The sequence below is a fragment of the Taeniopygia guttata genome, chromosome 1A (genome assembly GCF_048771995.1).
Source record: "Taeniopygia guttata chromosome 1A, bTaeGut7.mat, whole genome shotgun sequence".
NCBI lineage: Eukaryota > Metazoa > Chordata > Aves > Passeriformes > Estrildidae > Taeniopygia > Taeniopygia guttata.
The window spans coordinates 25,362,478-25,386,396 of NC_133025.1; the positions used below are offsets into that span (position 1 = coordinate 25,362,478).

A 23,919-nucleotide genomic window follows, 5' to 3' on the forward strand; every position below is an offset into this window, starting at 1 on the left:
ATAGAAAGCAAAGAATCTGATATTTTTTACCATTTTTGCTGCTGAATAATGAAAGAAAAAACACTGTTTTGAAAATAATTACTACATACTACCAAATAGTCATATCAAGATTTGCACATGTTACCAGAAATATCTACAGTTTCCTATATAGTGCTGTATGTCCTTTGACTTACAACACTGCTACACATAACTTTTCTTCTTTTCCTGGCTTCACCATATTCATACTGTAGTCTTCCAGCCAGTGCCTTAACTCCTTGGAAAAGGTGGAGTTAAATCGGAATAAAGGAATTTTCCTTTCTTATTACCCAGTGAAGACAGTCACAGTGAAACACATAGAATAGTCTTCTTTTACACTAACTTGACAAGGTTAAGAAGGGCTGTGCTTCCTCACAGAGGGTAAAACATCAAAAAATTTGTTATAAACATAGTTTCAGAAATAATTAGTGTCATCGTCATGAACTCCCATGGAACAGCTTCTTTTTCTATCCTTCCAGAGGCATCAATACATTAAGATGGATACACCAATATTATGGAGTACATAGGTATATCAGAATATCTTGTAATACTTTAGCAGTTACTGCACATGGCATACTTTTTATATTTACGTATTTTTTCCTGCTTCCTACTGTACGCAGAATTCGGCCTGGTTCCTATTATGGTAAGTTTGTTGTACCCTGTTTACATCTGTACCTTAAAAATATAGTATCAGGCCCAATTGACCATATTTTGCAATTTATACGTTAAAATATTGCCTAAAAATTTAGAATTTGAAAAGTTCTGGGAATATTCTCAAAAAATTTGATACCTGTGTAAAATACGAACAACTGCAACACTCAACATACAGTTCTTTTTGTTGTTGTTGTTGTTGCAATAGCAATTACGAAAAATCCAAAATAAATGTGACTGCCTTGCCAAGCTCTCATCTTACACTAATTCCTCCAGGATCTCTTTTTCCAGTTGAAGCTAAAAAGATCTGATTGCCAACTTGCACACGATTCACTGAAGACAGCTGTGAAGGTCTGGTGCAAACCGGTTGGGGTAGGGGCCGAGGAACCCCTTTGGGGCTTCCCTCCCAAATTTTCCCTGAACCAGGACAGCAAAGTATTCAGTGCAGGCATGCCAAGGCCCCAGTGGCACCATACCCACTGACAGTCTGGTGTACCAGGCAGGTTCAGCCTGTTAACACGCAAAGCAGTTGAAACCTCATGGTCCTTGACATCATGGATTTCCTAGTTACCAGAAGAATAAAGATCATCCCAGTTTCAAGAAACTAGAATATCCAAACTCAGGGATTCTTCGCTATTTATTATAGCATATTTGCCTTTTAAAGTTTTATTTTTCACAAGAAATACAATCTAAAACAATTTTCAAAACCAATCAGCTAAAATTATCATGCTCCTAATACAGCTGATGTAATGAAACTGTGCAGTGTAAGTTAACTCCAGAGTTCCCAAGACCTTGGTGACAGAGCCATGGTTTCACCTATTTTCATGGCAGAAGCTGAAAAAGTATGTAGGGAAATCCTAAATGAATCAAATATTGTCTTCTCTCTAGTCATAACACAAGCAGTCACACATCTCAGTGAATCAGGGAAAGCAGAGACCTGCTATTTAAATTGGGATTGGTAAGCAAGAACGGCAATTCTGGAACAAAAAGAAGTTACCAAAAAAAAAAAAATCATCTTCGATTTGTGATGACTGACTTGTACTCACCTGCTTCTTCTAAGCCTCAAAAAGACCTTTTAACTTCAACCTTGAACTGAAGTGATGTCCACGATCAATTCTAGTATCACAATCCTGACAAAACAGAGAGAAATGTTTACAGTTATTAAAATCGTTTAACAAAACCAACATAGAATCTGGCTTTATCATTCCCCCTCCCCCATTCGTGGTAGTCCACAAAGAAATATAATTGTTCACCAAGTTTCTTCCTTGCAGCAGAGTGACAGCTAAGGCATCACTCAAATTCTAGTCCTGTATTTTTATTCTATTTTTATTATTATGGTACCCAAGGGCAAACAAAAGGAAGGCTTCCCTGAAGTACTTTGTATCAGGCAGAAAACTGCACACAATATCACTACCAGTAAGTTCACAGGGTCATCTGAAGGAAGGGACATAAGCTGGGAGACAGCATGCCAATAAAATTTAAATCTGTATGCATGTTAAAAAGGACAAAAGGACAAGCAAAAAATGAAAAAAAAAAAACAAAACAGCTTTGAAGATGAGACTGGAAGACTGCAATGAAGAGAGAAGGTTGGACAAGGCAGAAGAAATAAAGAACATGTAGGGCTGCAGAATACTTAGATTACATCTATGCCTGAGCACTTTTCTCTTTCCTGAAATCAACTGGCAGAGATAATCCTCCATCTATGTAGGGTATAGGATAATCCTACACCTATGTAGCATAGTCATATATGCTCTGAAACAGAGGGGCACATAAAAATTGTCTAATGGAGGTGGTCAAATATATGTCTGGGAATTTTCTGGAACCATGTTAGTTTGCAAAGACATTAACTGTGGCAGAGACACGGAAATATTTCCAGGCATTGTTTAATTTACTAATATAGACATGGACTTAATGCCTGAAACTCTGCTATCTCTGAAGTAGATCCTACTAGCCTCTCGATGGTGCCTCTTGGCAATTCTCTCTTGCTGACAAGGTCAGACAGAAGCAGGCTGAAGAGTAAAATGAATGTAGAATTTTTTAAAGAAAAGACTGCTTTTCCACAGTTTAAGAAAAAAAAAAATCTTTGTTCCAACTGGCATTATTAATACACACTTTGTTATAAGATGTTTGGACATTTAAAAGAGCTGCAGTTCTAACTTCTTCCTTTGTTTGTAGAGTGTAACAAAACCTGCTGGGAAGGTCGAAGTTCCTAGAAAACTGAAAGCTACCTGGCAGCCTCTGTAGTAGAGCAAGTGAAGAAGGGAGAGCAAAGAATGACAGGCTGGAGAAATAAACACTACATGAAACCCCTGCACAGTAGGACAGCACTGGGAAATGAGAAGGATATCTTATGAGCTTAATACAAAGCAAAAAAGAGAAGAAAATGTTAAAAAACAGGGAAGGAACCTAAGGCAAATATGAGGAGGTGATGGTGGGTGGCAATTCTTAAAAGTTTTCGGAAAGCAAAATATGTGTCAATGAAATTTTGCTTGATGGTCATGTGGTCACCCTGGATCCACAATGTACATGTCCAACCAACTCAGTGAAAAGCATTCATCTCACTGACCTATTTCCTATTAAAAGGTTGCAGTTTTGCCTCTAAATAGCTATGTCTGTCTTTGAAGTTTCTTGTGCACCTGAATTCTAGACCAAAATACACATTACAGTTATTTCTTCAACACTACATCTTGTTAACAGATAATATGTAAGCCTCAAATGCAAAGATTCTGTATTTCTCTTTTTTCCTATACTCCATTACACCAAAATACTTTCAAATCATCAGTTTTCTTAGCTTGGAGTGTATCAAACATCACATAGTGCTTCACCTCAGAAATAAAGCCAGGACAATCAGTTATTACACATGAAATCTTGTACCAAAACATGATCCATTTTGTTGAGATACAGCCTTTTCAGAAGAAATTTTTTATTATATAATTTTTGGTAGTCTTGATATGAAAAAAAACACAATCATTAATCTCAATTATTATAATTTTACTTGGTCTATTTCTGGATTTCTATACTTCTTCAGAAATCAATAAGAAATATTTAAAATGGTGAGGATGGCACAAAGTAGGTGTGACAGGTCACAGACCGATAGCAGGTCATACCTACCAATTCTCTTTTTAACTGTGCAAATTTTCATTTTTAGAATCTTGTTTATTTACTTCTGTTTCATTTATGCCACATTTCAGTGTGGCTTACCTGACAAAGGCAGAAGACTCCTAAAAAATAATATCACGTCTGTTATAAACTGATTTGTTTTGATTTTTGTAGCATCCTAATATCTGGATCTGAATCATTCCAGTTATTCCAGCCTAACACCAACATTTCTCTACCTTCCACCTAAGCTAGAAAATTCCATCCCTTGGGCCCCAGCAGGTAAAATTTTAATTGTTTACCTATCCCCTACTGACAGTGCTTACAGAGATATGTTCCCATTCTTCAGTATCTAACAATTGCATCTGAATTCCATCTAAACCTCAAAAATTTACAAATTCATAGACCTTGTTAACCAAAGCTTTAAAAGCATCCTGACAGAATGTTAATTGTCATAGTTGTGTCAGAAATCCCTAGAATATTTAATTCAAAATGAAAATCAAATTCATTCCCAGATAGAGACTTAGAAACTTGACTTAAATAAATACAATGCCCATGTGCTGCAATCTATTTCTTTAACTCATTCATTTACTTGCTGCAATCACCTCTTAGCTTATTCCACATTTAGATCACAAATCATTAGGATAACTTTACCTGTTATATGTTTGTACACTGCCTCTAAGACAATATTTTCATTTGAGACTATGTGCTTTTATTCTTTATCCTGCCTTATTGGTGGTCATTGGTATTTTTTAAAATGTAAATAACCCCACCAAAGTGTACTACAGCACTTAAACAGTTCTCCTGTTTGACAGATCAAGTTGCCATAATGTGTCACTATTTCAGGTAAGACTGGCTTGTTCAGATTTCTTCTATAGTAAAAATGGTTCAAACTGCATTACTGCTTGAAGTGGGTATTTGTATAAAATATTCAAATGAAGCACTACTCACCAAAGCATGCAAGAAAATTTTAGAACCTGGTTGAGGACTATCTATAAGTATTATTTGGTATGCTTGTTTTGAATCAGATCGGTCGAGCCAAAATCACCACTGGTTTCACTAAAGCAAAAATGACTTGCTAAAGAGACTGTCTAGTATTTTAAAGACATAAACATTCACTGGTGTCTGTAGCTTCCAAATCTCAATAATATAGGACTCACACAATTTAAAAAACATCTTGATTCATAGGACTTCTGAGAAAGTCTTAAATTGCTCTATGTTAATGTGATGTCCTGAACTTTATTTGAAAATACATCACTTACATACAATCTATAATGTATATCTTCTCCAAGTATGAAAAAGTGTAAATTTACCTAACAGTCAGACTATATATTTTAATTATATTTAAACTCCTTCAACACATTATTTAAACTACAAAAATATTATTTTTGAAGAATATTATATAAATTGCAGAACTGCAAAAAGTAGAGACACCTTTCTTCCTGATTCCAGGAATTCACATTTCTGTGATAGAAAGATACTCAGAAACTCATATCCAGATGAGCACTACTGAATGCCATTATAAGAACACGCAAAATGAGTTAGTAGTTATGTTTATAATCAGTCCAAAGTTAAATGAACCAATGAAAAGACCTTCATACTACCATGATTTCATCAGCTCATTTTTACACACTATTTTACATTACTACTTAGACAAATGAAGGCTGGCTTACATTATCAGTGGGTCCAAATAGAAGTTCTGTGGTGCTGGAAGAAGCATATATTTTTTCATGTGGCACAGAGAAAATAATGAATTCCTATATGATTCTTGAGCTTTCAGGATTCCCCAACTACATATTTTTCCAAATTTTTCAATGCTATGTACTTATTATGGTTCACATTATATTCTATACCACAAAAATTATTCTTGAATCTTTACAACATGGAATTTCCTATGCAAAACACCCATACTCCATTAATCCATAAAACATGTAATTGTGCAAAGAAGTAAGCCAAGGATAATAATAAAATTTACAAAAATTAAATAAAAATCTAATATTAAATGCCCTGGAAATTGACTGGTGACAGAAAAATGTCCACATGGACTCAAAGCATCATCTACTTCCAGTATGTTCCATCCACTGTGCAACTGATGCACAGGTTACATATAACTCCTCTTGGGGAAGAGAGGCGGGAGGGAGATGTTGTTCCATTTAGGTTCTACTTATCCTAAAGATTAATGGGACACCGATTACCTGTACCTATCAAAGCACACTGAAGGCAGTACCAATGAATAGGAAGCCTGGAGTGATGGAAAAATCATCCCTCCGTCTTTTCTTCCAAAATATCCACAGCAACATTGTCTGAAAAGTTGGATATACAGACTAAACCATCCCTGAGGCAGGTCTAGCTTGCTTGACTTACCCCTTTATGATAGATAACCTGTGTTGACACTAATCTTATAAGTATGCACGATGCCAATATCGTATTTATAGAGATTTCTATCCAGTGTGCACAAATACCATACCTTACTTTATCCTCAGGCATGTCTGTCTTTCTTCTGAAAACATATAATTTATTCTAAGACAACTCTGAGAAAAACCAATTTCCACTTGTTGAATTTTCTTATTATAATAAACTGCAACAGTCCACACTAATTGGGGAAGAAAAATATAAACAAAAAACTGAAAGAAATTAACTATTCCTAAATAGTTTGTTCTACAATACCACTAACACAATGACACTGCAGTCTTGTGAATTACTTACAGAATTATAATGTTTCTCCCTTTTTCTCCAGTGATGTGATTAGAAGGGATTCAGAAATGCTTTCAGATAAGAATGTAGAACAGCTTTAGAAAGTAGTATCTCATAAGTGCACATATATGGTGATCATCCTGAGTTATCTAACATATCTAGTTTGTTCCTGTAAGGAGACATATGTATAGATTTATAATCCACTAACACATAAAGTCAAAATGCACCTGACCCTACTGCCATGATGCACCATATCACAGACTCTCACATTCACAGAGTGGTTGACAAGTAGAAGCAGCATAAAGCTGTGACTTTAGACTGGGTCTAAAGACTAGACTTTGTACATTAGACAGATGCATTTCCAAAACTTTCAAAAAAGGCGATTCCACAACTTGGTTTCCCTAGTCAACCATTTTAGTTGCATAATTATCCTTCTACTGAAAATATTTTCCCTTAATATTGAATGAAAAGCTTCACACGAGTCCCATGCATTCCAAGTGTTCCTTCACATAAAGGGCAACCCTCATCCCCCTTTTCTACCTAAGCTTGTATCCATCCATCACTAAATCCCAATTTTCTAGTTGTTCTGCCACTTGGCATTTCAATGATACCATCATTCTGGATCTGCATGTGGAAGTCTAAATCCTCTTGTTTCTTTCCCACTAACAAGAATCTTGACTAAATAAATATATTGAAAATTCAACAAAACCAACAACAAAACAGAAAATTAAAGAGTCACACAACTTTCAGGGAGAAAAAGAAACATCAAACTGTATGAAGTCTGCACATACAAACAACACAGAACAGAAAACCTACACACACACTCCTTGAGCTCCTAAAGACCGAAAGAAAACAGACTAAAAAAACTATGATTATTAAGCCAAACTAACTGTGAAAAAAAAAGAAGGTGGAAAAAAAACCCCCACAAAACAGGTAAAGAAAAAAGAGGTTCCAAGATAATCTACCTGTGCAGCCTCAATCTCCTGCCAAAAATGTCACAATAAAAATAAAGACAGGAAATTGTCCCACCAACTGCTGTCATCTCCATTAACTGACTGCAGCATCTCAAAGTATATGTTTTCTACTTTGGCTGAACAGCAAGGAACTCCCTCATCAACACAGAGCTTCCTTGGGGTTTCCATAGCCCTAACACATCCTCAGTTTGGACACCTCAAGAACTGCTTACATTGCTTAGGCAGTTGCTTCAATCCTGGTATGACCACCACAGTTAGAGATAATTGTTGCAAACTAAATGTCTGTAAGATGACTGCTGACATCCCTATCCTAAACCAAACGAGTTTTGTCTTTTGCAAAGAACAGATTTAGAACAGAATCATGTCCTTGATTTCTTCTCAGAGACCCTGCCTGGTGACCTGAGCGATAGGTCTCTCCAGAGGATGCTGATCACACACCTCCATCATTGCTTCTTGATTTCCTATTCAGAGCTACATTGGTCTGTGGAGGGAAAATCCTTACACATAGGCCAGTCCTCCCTACAGGCATAGCAAGTCTTCAGCTATGCTAGATTTTGATATGGACCACTTCAGATTATTGGGCAAACTCAAGTATTCCTTTTTTGTTTTCTTTCCACTCATTAGAGAATGAGTGCTCATGGTTACCAGATCCATCTGGCATTAAAAGTCCATTCATGTAAACAATCCAGAGACTCCCTTTCAGCAATGGTAGATGCTGTCAAGAAAGACATAGGATATAAATATAACCCATGCTCTGGACCAAGCCCTAGATGCCTAAGAAACAGAACACCTTTGTAACACTGAAAAAATGTCCCTATAAATGTGGCAGATAAATATTAGGGCTGTTGGATATTTCTGCCTGTCTTGTACAAGCACATGACATATCAGGGTATGACTCAAAGTAAACTTCTAGCCACAGCCAATAACTGCTTTGATGTAGATTGGAATCTATGCCCTTGAAAGGGCAACAAAAGCCAAAAAAACTCTACCAACCATTTCAAAGAGGGTCACTGAATAAAAATGAGTAAGCTTGTTACAAGGAAGAAAAAAGAATTGGCTACAAAAGTCACATTTTTACAGGTGGCACAGAGACTGATTAAAGACACCTTTTGCAAGCTCAAAAGAAATGCATACCACCTATCAAAAAAGACAGAGAAAATCTAAAGAAGGGAGCTGTCATGAACAAATGGGATGAAGGACGCTATTAGAAATAAAAAGGCATCCTTGTAAAAGCTTCAAGTTTTTGTCCAAGTAAGGAAAACAGAAAGGATTGTAATCTTTGGAAGGCTTTAACATAAAACAGGGTCAGAGGCCTGCAGGGAGCAGCAGCAGCACCCTACAGGCTGGAGGCCAGAGGTTGTGGGGGCTGTCCATGGTCAGAGCAGGAGCCTGCTGCCCTTGGCCAGGGAGAACAGAGTCGGGGACAGCTGGGGACAGCCCCAGGCCACAGCACAGCAGCCACCTCAGCAGACAAGGCTAAGGCTGAGGTCAGGATTGGGTTTAGTGAGGAGCTCCCACAGAACAGCCACCCAGGAGCTTCTGCTGAGGCTGGCAGGAAGAAGGGGGCACTAAAAACTGGGGGTTTATCCCCTCCAGAAGAGACTGGAGAAGTTACCAGGCCAGACATCCTCCCCAGAGAAATACATGAGAGGATCCACCTTAAACTGAAGTGACATCAGAGACCATGAGGAAAAAAAACCTAGGCTCTAACAGATTATTAGACTGGAGTGTATATCCCATCAACAACTATAAAGGGAGTTGAGTGTGAAACACCTGAACTTACAATAGAAAAATGCCTGCTTCAAATTGTCTTAAAATCAAATGAAGGTGGCAAATATGAATTCAATCCTAAAAAAATCTATAGAGGAGGTCCAGAAAGCTACAGATCAGTACACATGGAGTGCACACTAGGCAACTTCCTACAGGCTACAATAAAGTTTGTGTGTATGTCAATATAAATGACATGTTGTTTAAGAATCAACATTCCACTATGGAAATGAAAGACACGCTTTGGATTATCTCAGTGCTTTTGAGAAGTTACTGAGAACATAGACAAATGAGATCCACCTGTAAGTCATGTATTTCCAAAGATCAAAGTCTCTAAAAGAAACCAAAAAGTCTTTGTACTGCTAAAAAATTTAAAAATTAAAAATTTAAAAGTGAGAATATTAGGAATAAGAATAAATGTCAGTTTGCAGTATTTCCCAGAAGGATATCAAAGACCCATTACTAAGGTTAGGAAGGATCTCCAAGATCACCAAGTCCAACTTTTTTCCAAGCACTACTGTGCCAACTAAACAACCGTGGCAACTAAACCATAGCACCAAGTGCTGTGTCCAGTCATTTTCTGAACACTTCCAGTAACAGTGACTTCATCACTTCCCTAGACAGCTCATTACAAATCCTGGAAATCCTTTGCATGAAAAAAATTCCTCCTGACATCCAGCCTGAACCTCCCCTGGTGCAGCTTGAGGCAATTTCCCCTGGTCCTGTCACTGCTTGCCTGGGAAAAGAGGCTGATCCCCACTGGCCACAACCGCATTTCAGGCAGCTGTGAGGATGGTCAGGCATTGGCATAAGTTCCCCAGGGAGGTGCTTGACTCCTCGTACCTGGAAGGACATTTGGGTCTGGCGTGATGTGGCTTAGTGGTTAAATGGTTACAGTGCTAATCCTGAATAGTAGTTGGACTGGACAATCTTAAAGATCTCTTCCAAAAAATATCATTCTATGATTCTAAGAAATTTGAATTCAGTTTTTGAAAATACAATGTATGCAGCATATAAATGTTGCCTGCAACTTTTGGAAACTGCCTCACATACCTGCAGAACTTCAATACAACTCTTCACACTCACTAGGATTCTATAGGTGATCCCACACTAAATATAGAGGTATCTTCTACACGTATTTTTAAATTACCTTTTGGACAATACTGTTAAAGAAGCAAAACAGCTTACCCTAGTGATTTAAACCAAACAGTAAAATCCAAAGAAAGGGGGATCAAATATTTCATTTTCCTAAGATAATAAAGTGTGTTTGTTCATAAAGAAGCAAATCTGAAGAGCGACTTTTCACAAGGGTATGTAGTGATAGGACAAGAGGCAATGGCTTGAAACTGAAACAAGGTAGATTTACATTACATATATGGAAGAAACTCTTTACTGCAAGAAGGGTGAGACACCGGATCAGGTTGCCCAGAGACTTTATGGCTGCCTTGTCCTGGGAAATATTCAAAGCCAGGTTTGATGGTACTTCAACCAACTTGGTCTAGCAATAGATGTCCCTGTCGATGGCAGGGAGCTGGAACTAGAGGATCTTCAAGGTCCCTTCCACCCAAACCATTTTAAAATTCTATGAAGGGTCTACGAATGAGTTCAATCCCTTTAACAAATTGAAAAAACTCACCAGTTTCCTAACAAATTATGGGTTCAGGTTATTTTAGACATTTATACTAGTTCTCATTTCTGCATTAACTTTCATAATAAATCGCAAAATTCTCGTAACAACCTCCTGCACTGTATGATGTACACATTGCTCATGAAACATAAAACATCTATCTGACACATACAAATCAAAACATAATGGGAATGTAGATAGCTTTTACATTTTAAAAGCAGTAAATTATCTTGGACATTTATTATTTTTATGCTTATCTTGTGACTTTCTTCAACCCATCAATTTCACATGAATAAAATTACCCCTTACAAACAGCTTCAGGCATACAAACTCAATATAAAATAAATACAGTAAAATATTGATAAGCTAAATTATGTAGCTTTTCTTTCCAAAATATTAACATATATTTTCTTTTAAAGAGGGATGATTGAAATGCATAGGGTAAGAGAGTTCTGGCAGATAAGAACTTCACTTCAAAAAGGTACCATGTACTTTTGCCAGGAATATCAATTGCTTTGGCTAATGCAGAGTCAACAAGTTTTAATTTATGACAATTGATCTTATAGTATCCTGTTGAAATTTCTGTCAGAAACATGGCTACTTCCAGCCACTCTAAGCAACCCACCACAGAGTGTTGCCTCAGCTAGAAGAGGTTTAGGAAAGGGCAAAACCACCACACAGGCAAAGGATTAGTGGGGGGAAAGTGTGAGAAACAGCCTGAGAACACCAGTGAAGTTTGGAGAGCAGGAAGGTGAGCTGGTGCTGCCTGAAGAAAGCAATGCCTTCATTATTTCTGCTACAAAAATATATTTTAATTGGAAATAAATTGGATCAATTTTTCCTAGGTCAGACCTGGTTTGCCTGTAACAGTAACTGGTAAGCAATTTCCCATGTCTTAATCATAACCCATGAACTTTTTGCCATCCTATTTTCTCCCTCCCGTCCTGTTGAGGAGGAAAACAAGCAAGCAGCCGGCCATAACCAGCCCCCAACACTGACCTACTGACCCCACAGAATCACAGCACTGGATATTTTGTTAATACTTTGAAGGATGCTCATGTACTATAACATTGTGAAAACTTACTGCATTTATTCTGGAAACTGCTAGCCCTAAACTGTGAAATTAAGAAAGCAGCAATTTAGCATATATTTTTCCACTGAGATATTTATATGACGTGCTTCAAAAGTCTTTCCTACATTACTGCAATGTACATAACAGCATCCCAAGAAAAAAAGATTTTTAAAACTTCTAAATCAAACAGGTCAGAAATTACATGTTCATAGCTTGTTTCTGTAAGGAGTTCAAATATTGCCACAACTGCTGAACTTTTCCCCAAAAAATACTAGGTTACACAGAATTTCTTTTAATCCCATTGCAACAAACAGCAATTGATAGATGCAATTAAGCCCCTTTAATAAAAGAAACAGTCTTTTCTTGCTCCACAAGCAAATTTAGCAATTTGGAAATACGTCTTTTCAAACTGAAAGGAAAACATGATAAATGGTAACAGAAGTCAAGTGCCATAAGCAAGAGGACAGTAGGAGCAACCTGTGAAATCCAGGATATGTGCTGGTGGAAGGGGAAAAGAAGAAAAGAACAAGTAAAAGAACCGGCAGACAAGTGTGTCACTTCTTGGTGTTGTGGCTGGTAAATTTTAACTACATTGGGAGAGCTCTGGCTGCACATGTGACTACGTAAACACAAGGAAAAACATATAATTCCAGTAAATTAAAAAGATTAGGTAAGTTGGTATTTAATGCCCTCAGACGATCTGTCACACTGCAGCACATGTACTTCAGATGTTACTCAGCAGTAGCTTTTCCACCTGCCCCTTTTCCTGAGTCTTGTCCATAAATTAATAGGATAAACATATACAGCTGAAGAGTCAAGTAATGAAAACAGAAGAGAGGAAAATGTAATGAAACACAGGAGAAGAAGACAAAAAATTAATGGGAATAATGAAAGAATAAACAGTGGAATTGTTAAAATGTGTGTGAAAACAAGCACCAATATGCTGGTGTCAAAGGTAAAGTAAAAGAGATTAAAGTCATGGATTACTGATGTCAAGAAGCATTTATTTTAAAATGATCCTGCTGCCCTGAACTATAATACAAAAAGGACCCTTTTGAAAACTGCCTGCCAGCAGTCTTAGAAAGGCCTTGTGCTGTGTATTGCCTGGGGGAAATTTAAGCTGTCCTTGGTTTAAAGCATTTGAAACTTTTCAGTGAAATACAAAAAAATAAATTTAATTTCATGTGATGTTACCATTAAACACTATACTGTAAGAGGTCCTTTCATAAATGTGACTACATGGAAAAAAAATTCAGGATAGCTTAGGACTGGTGTAACTAGGCTACCCTTGAATAGCAAAATTCCCATTGATTTCAGTAGAACAGATTTAAAACCAGAACTGTGCACTTTTGAAATTCCTTTATTTATGGATTTCACAGCTGGAATTTATTCAATACTGTCATATCTATGACTCCACCCTGACTGCTCACTTTTCAGGAGATATGCTATAAGGAGAAATAAATATAAATTTGGGATCTTTTCACCTTCTCTGACTCAGCATTCTATTGACTCTACTGATTGTAATAAAACTCTTTGCCTGAGACAAACAAACAATATCTGGCCCCTCATTTATTCAAAGTACTTTGTAGGAGTCTTATACTGCAAAGAATAAAAAAATCTCTCCTCTTGGTAGCTCCTCAAACATGTCAGGCTCTACAGAGTTGCCACAGAGTGTCCAAGGTAATCCCATCTGGTCTCCAGCTGTCACTTCAGAAGGGTGCAGGTCTCCTGTGTCGTATCTGACAGATGACCTCTCAAGTTATCTCAGATTTGCAGGACACATAATAAAGCCCACCCTGTCAAGTATAAAGCTACTGGGCTACCATGGGCAGGCTTTACATTCTTTTTGCACGGCTTCAGTAGTGGGCAATTATAGCAACATCTAAATCTGTTCAAATAAATCCTTACATTTGGAAGCTCTTCTAATGTTTAGCCAAAGAATTCCATACTTACCCTTGCTCTTTTTGCATCTCATCCACTTTCAGCATGAATTTATAAACCACTTTGCTGCTGCCAAACTCTCAATATGATTTATTAAAACTTTAGCCAAACAAATTAATATAAAGTACATGCTAATACTAATTAATAATAATTGAAAGCAAACACACAAATTTATCTGATAATTCCAACTTTGTTTTTTCATGGGCCAGACAGGTATTTAAACAGAGTTCACCGACAAACAGCAAAACACATAATATTTTCATCTCTTTCATTGCTGAAGTCAATAAACTCTGACCAAATTCAAATGGAAAATTCGGCTTTTTTTCTTTCAATCACCAGAATGTAAAATAGAAAGGTTTTGGTTTGTATTCATTCCAACAAAAGTTTAAGTTTAGTGTTCTACACCTCTATGTTTATGTGAAGAAAATAACAAAGCAACAGATGACCTGAATTGCTTGACTAATTTTGGTGGAAGAGAAAGTGAGGTACTGCTGTTTCATTTAGCAGCTAAGTTATCATTCCAAAACTTCCATAGATATCAGGTACAAACAATTTTTTAGCACTCTTCCCTAAAAAAATTTCATCCAAGTGGCATATATATTTTTTACTGTTTTCATATTTTTCCATCCTACTTTATCATCACTTTTTAGATGGAATGGAAATACCCACCAGCTGCAAGTAGCATAAAAACCTTGGATGGCAAATACATCCATCCAATGGACTACTCATCGCCATTTACAGATCAGTAACTTTAGCGTATAACACATTTACTGAATTCTAAAGCATGTTTAAGCACCAAAATTGTTCAGGCACCCAAATTTTACAAACCCTGACACAAGTCAGAAATGTTTTCAAACAGGAATTTCTGAGATAAGTTTTGCTGTTATGACTTATAATGTTTTTCCATTTCTAACTGCCATTACAATTCTGCAATTAGAAAAGCAATCAAATAATATACTGACAAAAATCTGCAGCTGCCATCATGCTGTTCATGACAGAAATATTTTGCTGTTCATTGAAATACCCATCATCATCAGATGTATTATGGAACCATGTGTAGTCTGTCTGAAAGGAGGCAAGGGAAAGATATATGGAGATGATGCAACAAACCAACTTACTGTAAGTTAGAAGAAATAATACAGTTGCTGCAACACAAAGAGAAGCAACTGATCTAGTGTAATTAGAATTTCTGAACACATGTTTTCCACCAGAGTATTCTACAGTAAATCTACAAGTGCCTTCTGGGCAGTGCACTCCAACAGGAACTCAGGGTGAGTCTTCAATGAATCCTGTGCCCTCAGGACACGTAGATGGGATTGGGGGAGCAGTAGAGAGTCCCCACTGTCAGAGAGGGCAGGATGGGGCTCCTCTCAGTAACAGGTATCTGCAATCTTCTCACAAAAATGAAACAGCTAACTAAAATTTAAAAAAAATTAAAAATTGTCATAATGGCTAACAAAATACGACAACACCAGCACACCAGATGTATGAAGTAACTCAAATTAGATGGTATGATCAAATTCCTATCGAAAGCAAAACTTTGGTTCTTTTCAAAATATAATTATAAACTTAAGTGACAGAGAACAGAGAAAGATGAACTACCCATTTGAATCACGGGGAGCCAAGTGGCTGCTGCCTCCCACCAGGCACAGATCACCTGGCTTCACCTTAAGAACACAGCCCGACTGTAACATTTTCTGTAACACCAACATCTTCTGCCGTTTCACACAAAGATATTTATTTTTTGGACCCCTGTAGCATTCCCTGTGCTATTACAACAACTTTTCTCCACTGCAGACCAAAGAGTAGCAGTAAGAGCTATGATTCTATGAAAGGTATATGTGTAAGGAGCCAGGACTACTATTGTCATTATAGGATTAGCAATATAAGACTACAAACACCTCACCCAACTCTTCCTAGTGTTGTATCACTAGAACTGCTGGATAGGTAGGATTACAGCAAATTTCCCATTCTACATAGGGTATGAAGAAGGAATGAGAAAAGAACAATGAATATTAACCTTGTTAAAGATACAATAGGTATCTTAACAGTAGTTGTAGCAGTAGCTGTCCTGCAGCCTTGAGAAGTGAAAGGATTGTGCAGGGAATGATCCCTCCCACAAAACAGAAAAGAAAGGTAGCACACTGGATGTCATCCTCAGCTTCATCTTTCTAGTTCTGAGAACTGTGTCCTTAAAAAGGCCACGTTCTCATAGATAAGCACCAGAAAGTTGAACACAGTCTCTGTATTTGCAACTCTTTTAGAGCCCGATTAACTCTTTTGGCAAAGTAAAGATCTTGCTTTGCTTTGCTTCTTGCTGGAGAACATTAGTATCGTATTCCTTACAATGCCCTGAGGTGTGTACTAAAGAGAATCACAGATTCTATACATTGCTCAAGCTCCAAAAGAACAAATTTCTCATCAACAACAAAGACTCTGAGTTTGGAGTCACTCCAAATGTGTTTTGAAGTGTTTTACTGAGGTAAATCAAACTGCTAAGAATGGCAAGGGAAATATGAAAATATCTTTCCTGCAGATACATTATGGATCATTACACTGTATCAGAGAAGATAACCACAGTAAGGCACATCTGAGAGAGCTCCCATTTAAAACTAAAGATCCACTCTTCCTATGTGCTATACAAACAGCAGAAACACAACTTCCCAGAGACAGAGGCTTAAGTAAACAAAACCAGAAGAAGCAATGATAAAACATGGTATCAGCCAGCAATCAGGATGCACATCATAATTTCTTAGTAAGAGTTAATTTCCTTTATATGTTTGAAAGTAAAAAAGTATGCATTTAAGTAGCTTTTTCAATATCCCCTTTTTATAAATCAAATGCATTATATTTATATGCGTATATTTGACATTTTCCCATCCAATTTTTCTTGTTACTACTGTAACAATACTAAAAGCATAGTGAGCAGTACTTACATTCAACTTTTACCTGTTTCAGTTCTTTAACAACAGATTTATAGTAATCCTTCCCTACTGAAATACTGTTACAATATTTATGCATTTCTTTTATAGAGTTGTTACGTTGCTTTCTATAATTGTTTTTAAAAGTACTTGTATTTTAAAATATAGAAAAGAACATCTAAAACCTGTCAAACAAATGAAGAGTATTTCTGCTAAAATGCAAACATTTTGTAATTTTTACATTTCCCCCATATTCTATGATTTCCTAACATCTTGAGCATTATGTTTTAAAATATTCCATTTATACAACACTCTTACTATACAATTTAGGCTATTGCAAGAACTGCTCACCAGCATAACCACAAACACAAGTCAGGAATGACAAATGCTGCATTCATCCATGAACAAACAGTATTTGCTACTACACTTGTGGGGGTTTTATGTTATTTTTAATTATGATAAAATTCAAATATATATAAATATATATATTTTTTATACCTGAACATATGACATACCACCAAGCTCTTCAGTTTTGCATATTTTCATGGTTGAAGAATAAACTCCAGAAAATATTAACCACCCACAGAGATCACCTTGACATGCTTTTGCTGCAGAAAATAGAACATTATACAAACTACTGAAGCCTGAAGCATACTCAAAACATCACATCCTATTTGTAAAATGCACAGAAAGAATAATGGGATCAGTAAGAACATTTAAAAAGTAATGTGTTATATTCAGTTTTAACTCTGTAAAAATTAGACTTCTCAAAAAGCAGGCATACTTATTTTTAACATGATCAGATTAAGCTGAATATAACTGTTGGATAAATCCTTCTTAGTTTTACTCATACAATCTTAAAGACATTAAGGAGTAACATTAAGCCATATGCATAAAAAATATGTATGCCTTATATGAAGACTACAGGACAATCTACTGGAAAACCAATGTCTTTACATGAAAAACTGGCAAGTACACCACAACTTCCTAAATCCATATTTGAAAGGAATCTAATATAAAATTTAACATACTTTGAAGGAAAGTAACACTTAAGAATCTAAAAATTACAATCTACTTCCAATCATGACTGTTCCCGACTTCAGAGAAATCAGTGTCAAAGTTCAGGACAAACTTCTTTCTCACAGCTTCATGAAAACTGCTCCAGAACTTCTGGCAATAAAATTAAATCCAGTTATGATTTTAAATAATTTTTAAAGGAATTGCAAAGAAAAATATGACATTATAATTATGGTAGGAAAAAATTGAGCCTTAATGGCTCAAGAGAACTATTCTATACTAAGTTCTGAGGCTGATACAGAAAATTACACAAATTTATTCTGAATATTAGCACATATACAGAAATGACAGATAATGTAATACAATCAGAATGAGGACCAATAATACAACATAACACAACAATGAGGACAAATAATACAACACTTTAGTCACCAGACTTTAGTCACCAGAGTGACAATTTTTTGCCTTGTCCTTTCATTTCTTCTCTCATGAAGTTATTTACCCCAGTGGCTCTTAGATTTCTTTCAAAAACTGAACTCAACGTATTTCTTAATTCTGCAGAATTTTGCAGTAATCAGATGACTTTTGAGACAGTAATTTCATAACAAGTTTCATATCCAAAGATCTTTTATTTTTCATTAATTGTGCTCCATTCCATATTGAAAAGGGAAAATATGCATTATTAAATTATACTGCATGTTCTACTAAACCTATTGAAACTCTTATTTACTTTGAGTCCTCAATGAAGAGAGCAACACAAAATAAATAATTACATCCGTGAAAAAAAATTGCTACATATATTCATGTGTCTCTTAAAGGAAATACTGGACAAGTAGGAAAGCACTACCTATTTTCCTAGCAGGAGATACAATCATAGCACATAAGCAAGCAAAAGACCCACTAATTCTTGTAGTGGATTTACTGGCAAGACAGAAGCCTTTGTATTTCACTACAGAGAGGATTAAGATACTCAATAAATTGATTGAGATTACTCAAGTAATTTTACTTGGGACGTTGCAAAAAAATCTATTGGATTATATTGTCTAGAAATGTTAAAAGGATTTCTGACATTCTTACCCCAATATGGTCTTTCTATGCTGCAAATAAGAGAAGGAAGGAAGGAGCAGGGGGGAGAAAGCTAAGAGAGGAAGAAGGGAAGTGACGAGGAGGAGAGAGACACAAACATGCTTCATCTATTTTAGCTCACTTAAATCTCTGCTACAGTCTAAATACAAGCTTCAATAAATAAGGTAATATGAGCAGATTTCTTTCAATCCATTACAAAACAGCCTCCTCTGGACACAGGAGAACTCCTTAAGAATCTGGCACTCAAAACAGCACTACTGAAAAGCATATTGGCAGGACACTTCCTAAGCTTCAGTTTTTTTCCTTCACAGTTTTTGTGCCAGAACAAACTCCTTTAAATTTTCGAAAGAGCTCACATTTTCAATGGTTTGGAAAGAATTACAGTTTCAAGTTACTACCATTAACATTGTCTCTATATGCCCACATCACCTCTTACAGGGCACCTACTGCTCTGCCTGTACCTGGGTAGTAAAATGAGAAACTTCAAAATCTGCAAGCTACTGTGTGGAGGAAGGAGAGGATTAACATGGAAGGAACTAACGGAACATTCAGGGAGAAGCCAGATGAATTTCTGGAGGTTACATGATACATTGATACAGAAATTGGTAGAATCTTTGGAATTGCTTTGCTCAAAACCAATTTTGTTTCACTGTATGTTTCATGCAACATTTGTTTAGGCATTTTGGTGCATCATTAGTATAGGCATCAAAACTCAGGTTTTCCAGATCACTACAACTTCAAGCAGCAACTTTAATTACACCAGCTTTAAGGTTCTCTTTTTATCTTTTTTTGTGATGTGCTTTATTTCTGGGTCTATCACTCTGCATGGGCTGTGAAAGTCACCAGAGTGACAAATTTTTGCCTTGTCCTTTCATTTCTTCTCTCATGAAGTTACTTACCCCAGTGGCTCTTAGATTCCTTTCAAAAACTGAACTCAACATATTTCTTAATTCTGCAGAATTTTGCAATAATCAGATTACTTTTGAGAAAGTAATTTCATCTGTCATTTTCACTGAAAGCAAAAACTAGCTTTCAGAATGACAAATGAAACAAAATAATGTAAAAACTTAAGAAATTGCACAAACACATTCTGTCAGCAATATCTACTATTGGTAGAATTTTCAGTGGGAGAAAAAGAAACAATTCAGAGCAGATCCTTAGAAATTCCAATTATGTTTGTGGGGTTTGGAATACAGCATACACATTTTGGCAAGGCTTCACTTACTATGTAGATTTCCAAATTTATGTACTAAGCAAAACAGGTGTATGAACCATTTCATGAAGTAAAATTATATGAGCAATTAGCTACTGAAGTGTCATCAGTCAGTTACTGAGAGCTCTTTCACATGCATTGTCACTGCACTCTTAGCAAATCCTCAATGTAGTCATTAGGGAGGAAGAAAATTGAGACTTATCTCAACAGAAGAGGCACACAAAGCATTTAGAAAAAGCTGAACATAAAACGTGGTGCAACATGAGTTCAATTATCTCCTTATTATACAGTATGAGCATGCAGGATATGAAAATAGAAGGGAAATTGTATAAATACTGAGATACAGTCTGTACAATATAGAGAGCAGTTAGGAAAAGGGCAATAAATCATATTGGAGCACTGTAGTGAAGAAAAAAATACAGAAAGGTGTTGGAAGGAAAGCAGTTGATGGTGCTACAGCCTGGAAAGTAGTTCTGGTCAGAGAATTATGCTGGACCTTACACCAAGACCCTTTACTGACATTAAATGAAAAAAAGTCTGTTATCATATTAAAGATTTTTTTAAGAATTCTGGTGCTCACCTAATGTTATTTAACATTTTACATATTTCAATAAAGACAGCTGAACTAACGTCTTCCATTTACCGTAATTCTATATCCACAGTTCATAAACACTAACATTATTTATCAATATGTTAAAATTTTGATCGCAATTCAAAACTTATGCAAATTTCACTGAAAAGTCAGATTCCAGAATCACTCCATTACTCGTTAGTGCTATTCAAACAGTGGTAGTTAAATTACACTTGCTTTGGTCCTTACTTTGTAAATGTATTAAGCAGCACAAGTAGAATCAAAGACCAAAATATATAAGATACAAGGGTTCAGTCTCAGCAGGGTATTAGATTTGGTGCCCATTTACACACTAAGAATATTAATTATGATGAAAAAAAAAAAAAAAGGCTAAACTGCCACCAAAACCTGGGAAATTGTTTAGGCTCTCAGTATAAGCCTTCTTTTCCAACAACAATTATTTTCATTGTTCAACACTACCAAAGTACCACTCAGAAGAATATTTATGGACATATGTGCTATCTTTTTTTAGAATCAATAGAAAATTTAAATAGAAATTATATGTTGAATCATCTGAAACACTTGCATTTAAGTAAGACCCACTATCTGATAAAAATACTGAAACAAGGTCTCTATGTCCTGGGGCATCAGGAATAGAAGTTTAGTTCCACACATTGTTTCCTGCTGTCTTGCAAGTACAGCCAGTGGGAATTTCTATAAATTTTATGGAAAATTCACCTCAAAACACCAAACTGTTCGGTTTTACACTGAAACGGTGATATCTTCAAATAAAATATTTCGTTGGCCAAGTTTACAAAAAATGCCAAGTGGTCATTCTCAAGCAATAGTCCCAGCACAGCTAAAATAATGCTTGAAATCACAATATGAAAGCTGTTTTCCAAGTCTTTTCAAGATATTCAGAGGACCAGGTATATTCACAAATATTGACCAGCCTGAACGAGATCACCAGCCCAGTTTAAAGATGATACCTGACTGGAAGCAGCACTAGCAGCTCCAGTAATCTTGTGTTGAATCCCTGTCACTCTCATCTTCAGGACCCTGCGAGGTATCTAGAACCATTTCAGACCAATTTGTATCTCCAAATGACATTAAGCAACAGAAGCCTCTAAACAGTAAGAGGAGGGACAGAAAAAGATGTTTCTACAGAGATTGAAGAGATTGACCACCGAAGCCTACAGGTGTCTGAAGTGCTTGCTGAAGGATCCCACCTCTCTCCATGGACTCATGACAGATTTTAAGCATACCAGACTGCTAGTGTAGACATCCAGAATAAGGCTATGAAATACACTATTTTTCCTTGTAAATAGACACTTGGTAATGAAAACTACTGAAGCTGTGTTTTCTTTTAAAAGTTGTGAAGGCAATAAAATACTTCCTTCACATCTCTGCTAATATGAGACTTTAGATCTTTACGTTTCTGTCCTATAGCATCTTTATTAAAAAAAAAAAAAAAAAAAAATAGAAAATGTTCTTCACGTAACAAGCAATGTGTTTACTGCTTCCAGCACAGAAATCCATCTGCTTATTATCTCTGATAGTATGAACTTCTCTTTTATTCTCTGCTAGGCCATCACAACACATCATCAGCAATGCTGCTTATAGGTGCATCCCAGAACTGCACATGGTAAAGCACAGCAAATTTTATTTTAGTGAAGACTCTACCAATGCCACTTTCAGAAGAATTTCCAACATGTGGCAAAGGCAGGGCAGAAGAAAGAATGAAAGATTAGAATTTAGACTGCCTGTGTTTGTGCACAGTATTCCCAGCAGTTACAAACACCCAACTTCCTAGTCTGATTAGAGATTTTATTAAGTAGTCCCACATCGATACACTGTTGCAATATTCCAGCATCAATTAGTATATGTCCTCCCTGTCAAACTGCCCCTTAAAAGCAGAAATATTAAAAATACAGCTCTTCCACACACATCTGATAACGCAGCTAATTAAACAGATGTTCTGGTATTTAGTATCAAACCAGTTATTATGTGTTTTTCATTTGCATTAAAAACTCGTATCTGATACAAAAGAAAATGTGTTTGGGTAAGCAGTAATGCTTCATCAGCTTAACTTAAAACAGTATCTGACTGAAAATGCCTTCTGTAACATTTTGGGTTAAACCTCCAGTCTTAATCTTTACATACCTGCAACACATCTCGACTACGTTTGTTCTATTAATCAGGACGTGACATACCACTAGAGTCTAACCAAACACATTAAAAACACAGATGTCAGCTTTCAAATAATGTCTGGTAAGGAACAAAACAACATATTTACAGCTTGACACAACTCTGCAAAAATGTCTGCTTTCCCCAACACATTAATCACTCTCAGCATAAATTCATCGTGGCACACTGCATGCACTGACTTATAACTTTACATCAGAATGACAATTTTTTTGATAATCTTCTATGAGTACGGAGATTTTTAAATAAGTTTTAAATACAAAACATACAGGTGTGCTTAAATATCTTAGATTGGGATTTTCTTTAAATCCAAGCTATTTAACTTAAAATTATTATACAGAGAACATGCATAGCTACAAATAGCTATAGAAAAGTTATTGCAATAATCCATAAAAACTTCAAATTGAATTTCAAGTATTTAAATTAACTTTTGAAACTTTACAGAAAAACAAGATATTCAAAAAGTAGCCCACAAAATACACATGGGGGTAGTAGGGCCTATTGTCAACAGTACTGCTCTTCTTAGGAGTAAAGGGATATAGGTTCTATGGCAAAATTATATATCATTATCTTAAGGGATCTTGACAATTGATCAAATCAGAGATCTGTGGAAATATGGCAAAAAAAGATACTGCAGGAATTAAAAAAGTTAACAAAAATGTAGTTTTTTACTGAAGACAGAAAAACAGACAACGGAAAACTGACGGATGGCACAGATCATTTCTCATCCAAATGACAGTTTCTCTTCAAAGAGAATAAAGGAAAGTGAGGATGGAAAAGTCAGTATGGCTTTTTTGATTGGGAAAACAGCTAAAGAGAAAGACTAATGATGTAAAAGTACTTTCAAGTGTATGAATATATAGAAAAAAAGGAACAACTAAAAACATTTTTTAAAGAAAAAAATTAAAAATTAAGACTAAACAGACTTTTGTTGTGATACTTATTCTGAGGTATTACTAGGAGGTTATATTTTAAGACTTGAGAAACAGAATAAAGTAGATAGTGGTGATTATTCCCTAATGTTACAGATTATAGAGTTGCAAGCCACTCTATGATTCTATTATTTTCA

At 36.0% G+C, this 23,919-nt stretch overlaps 1 protein-coding gene across 15 annotated transcripts in view; it reads right to left on the reverse strand.

The window, feature by feature from the left end:
* Window positions 1-23,919, reverse strand: part of FOXP2 (forkhead box P2) — a 396,471-nt gene that overhangs the window by 276,103 nt on the left and 96,449 nt on the right. For all 15 annotated transcript variants that reach the window (XM_072917768.1, XM_072917737.1, XM_072917785.1 and 12 more), the window contains 1 exon segment: window positions 1,713-1,796. The gene's annotated coding sequence lies outside the window, so the exon portion shown is untranslated.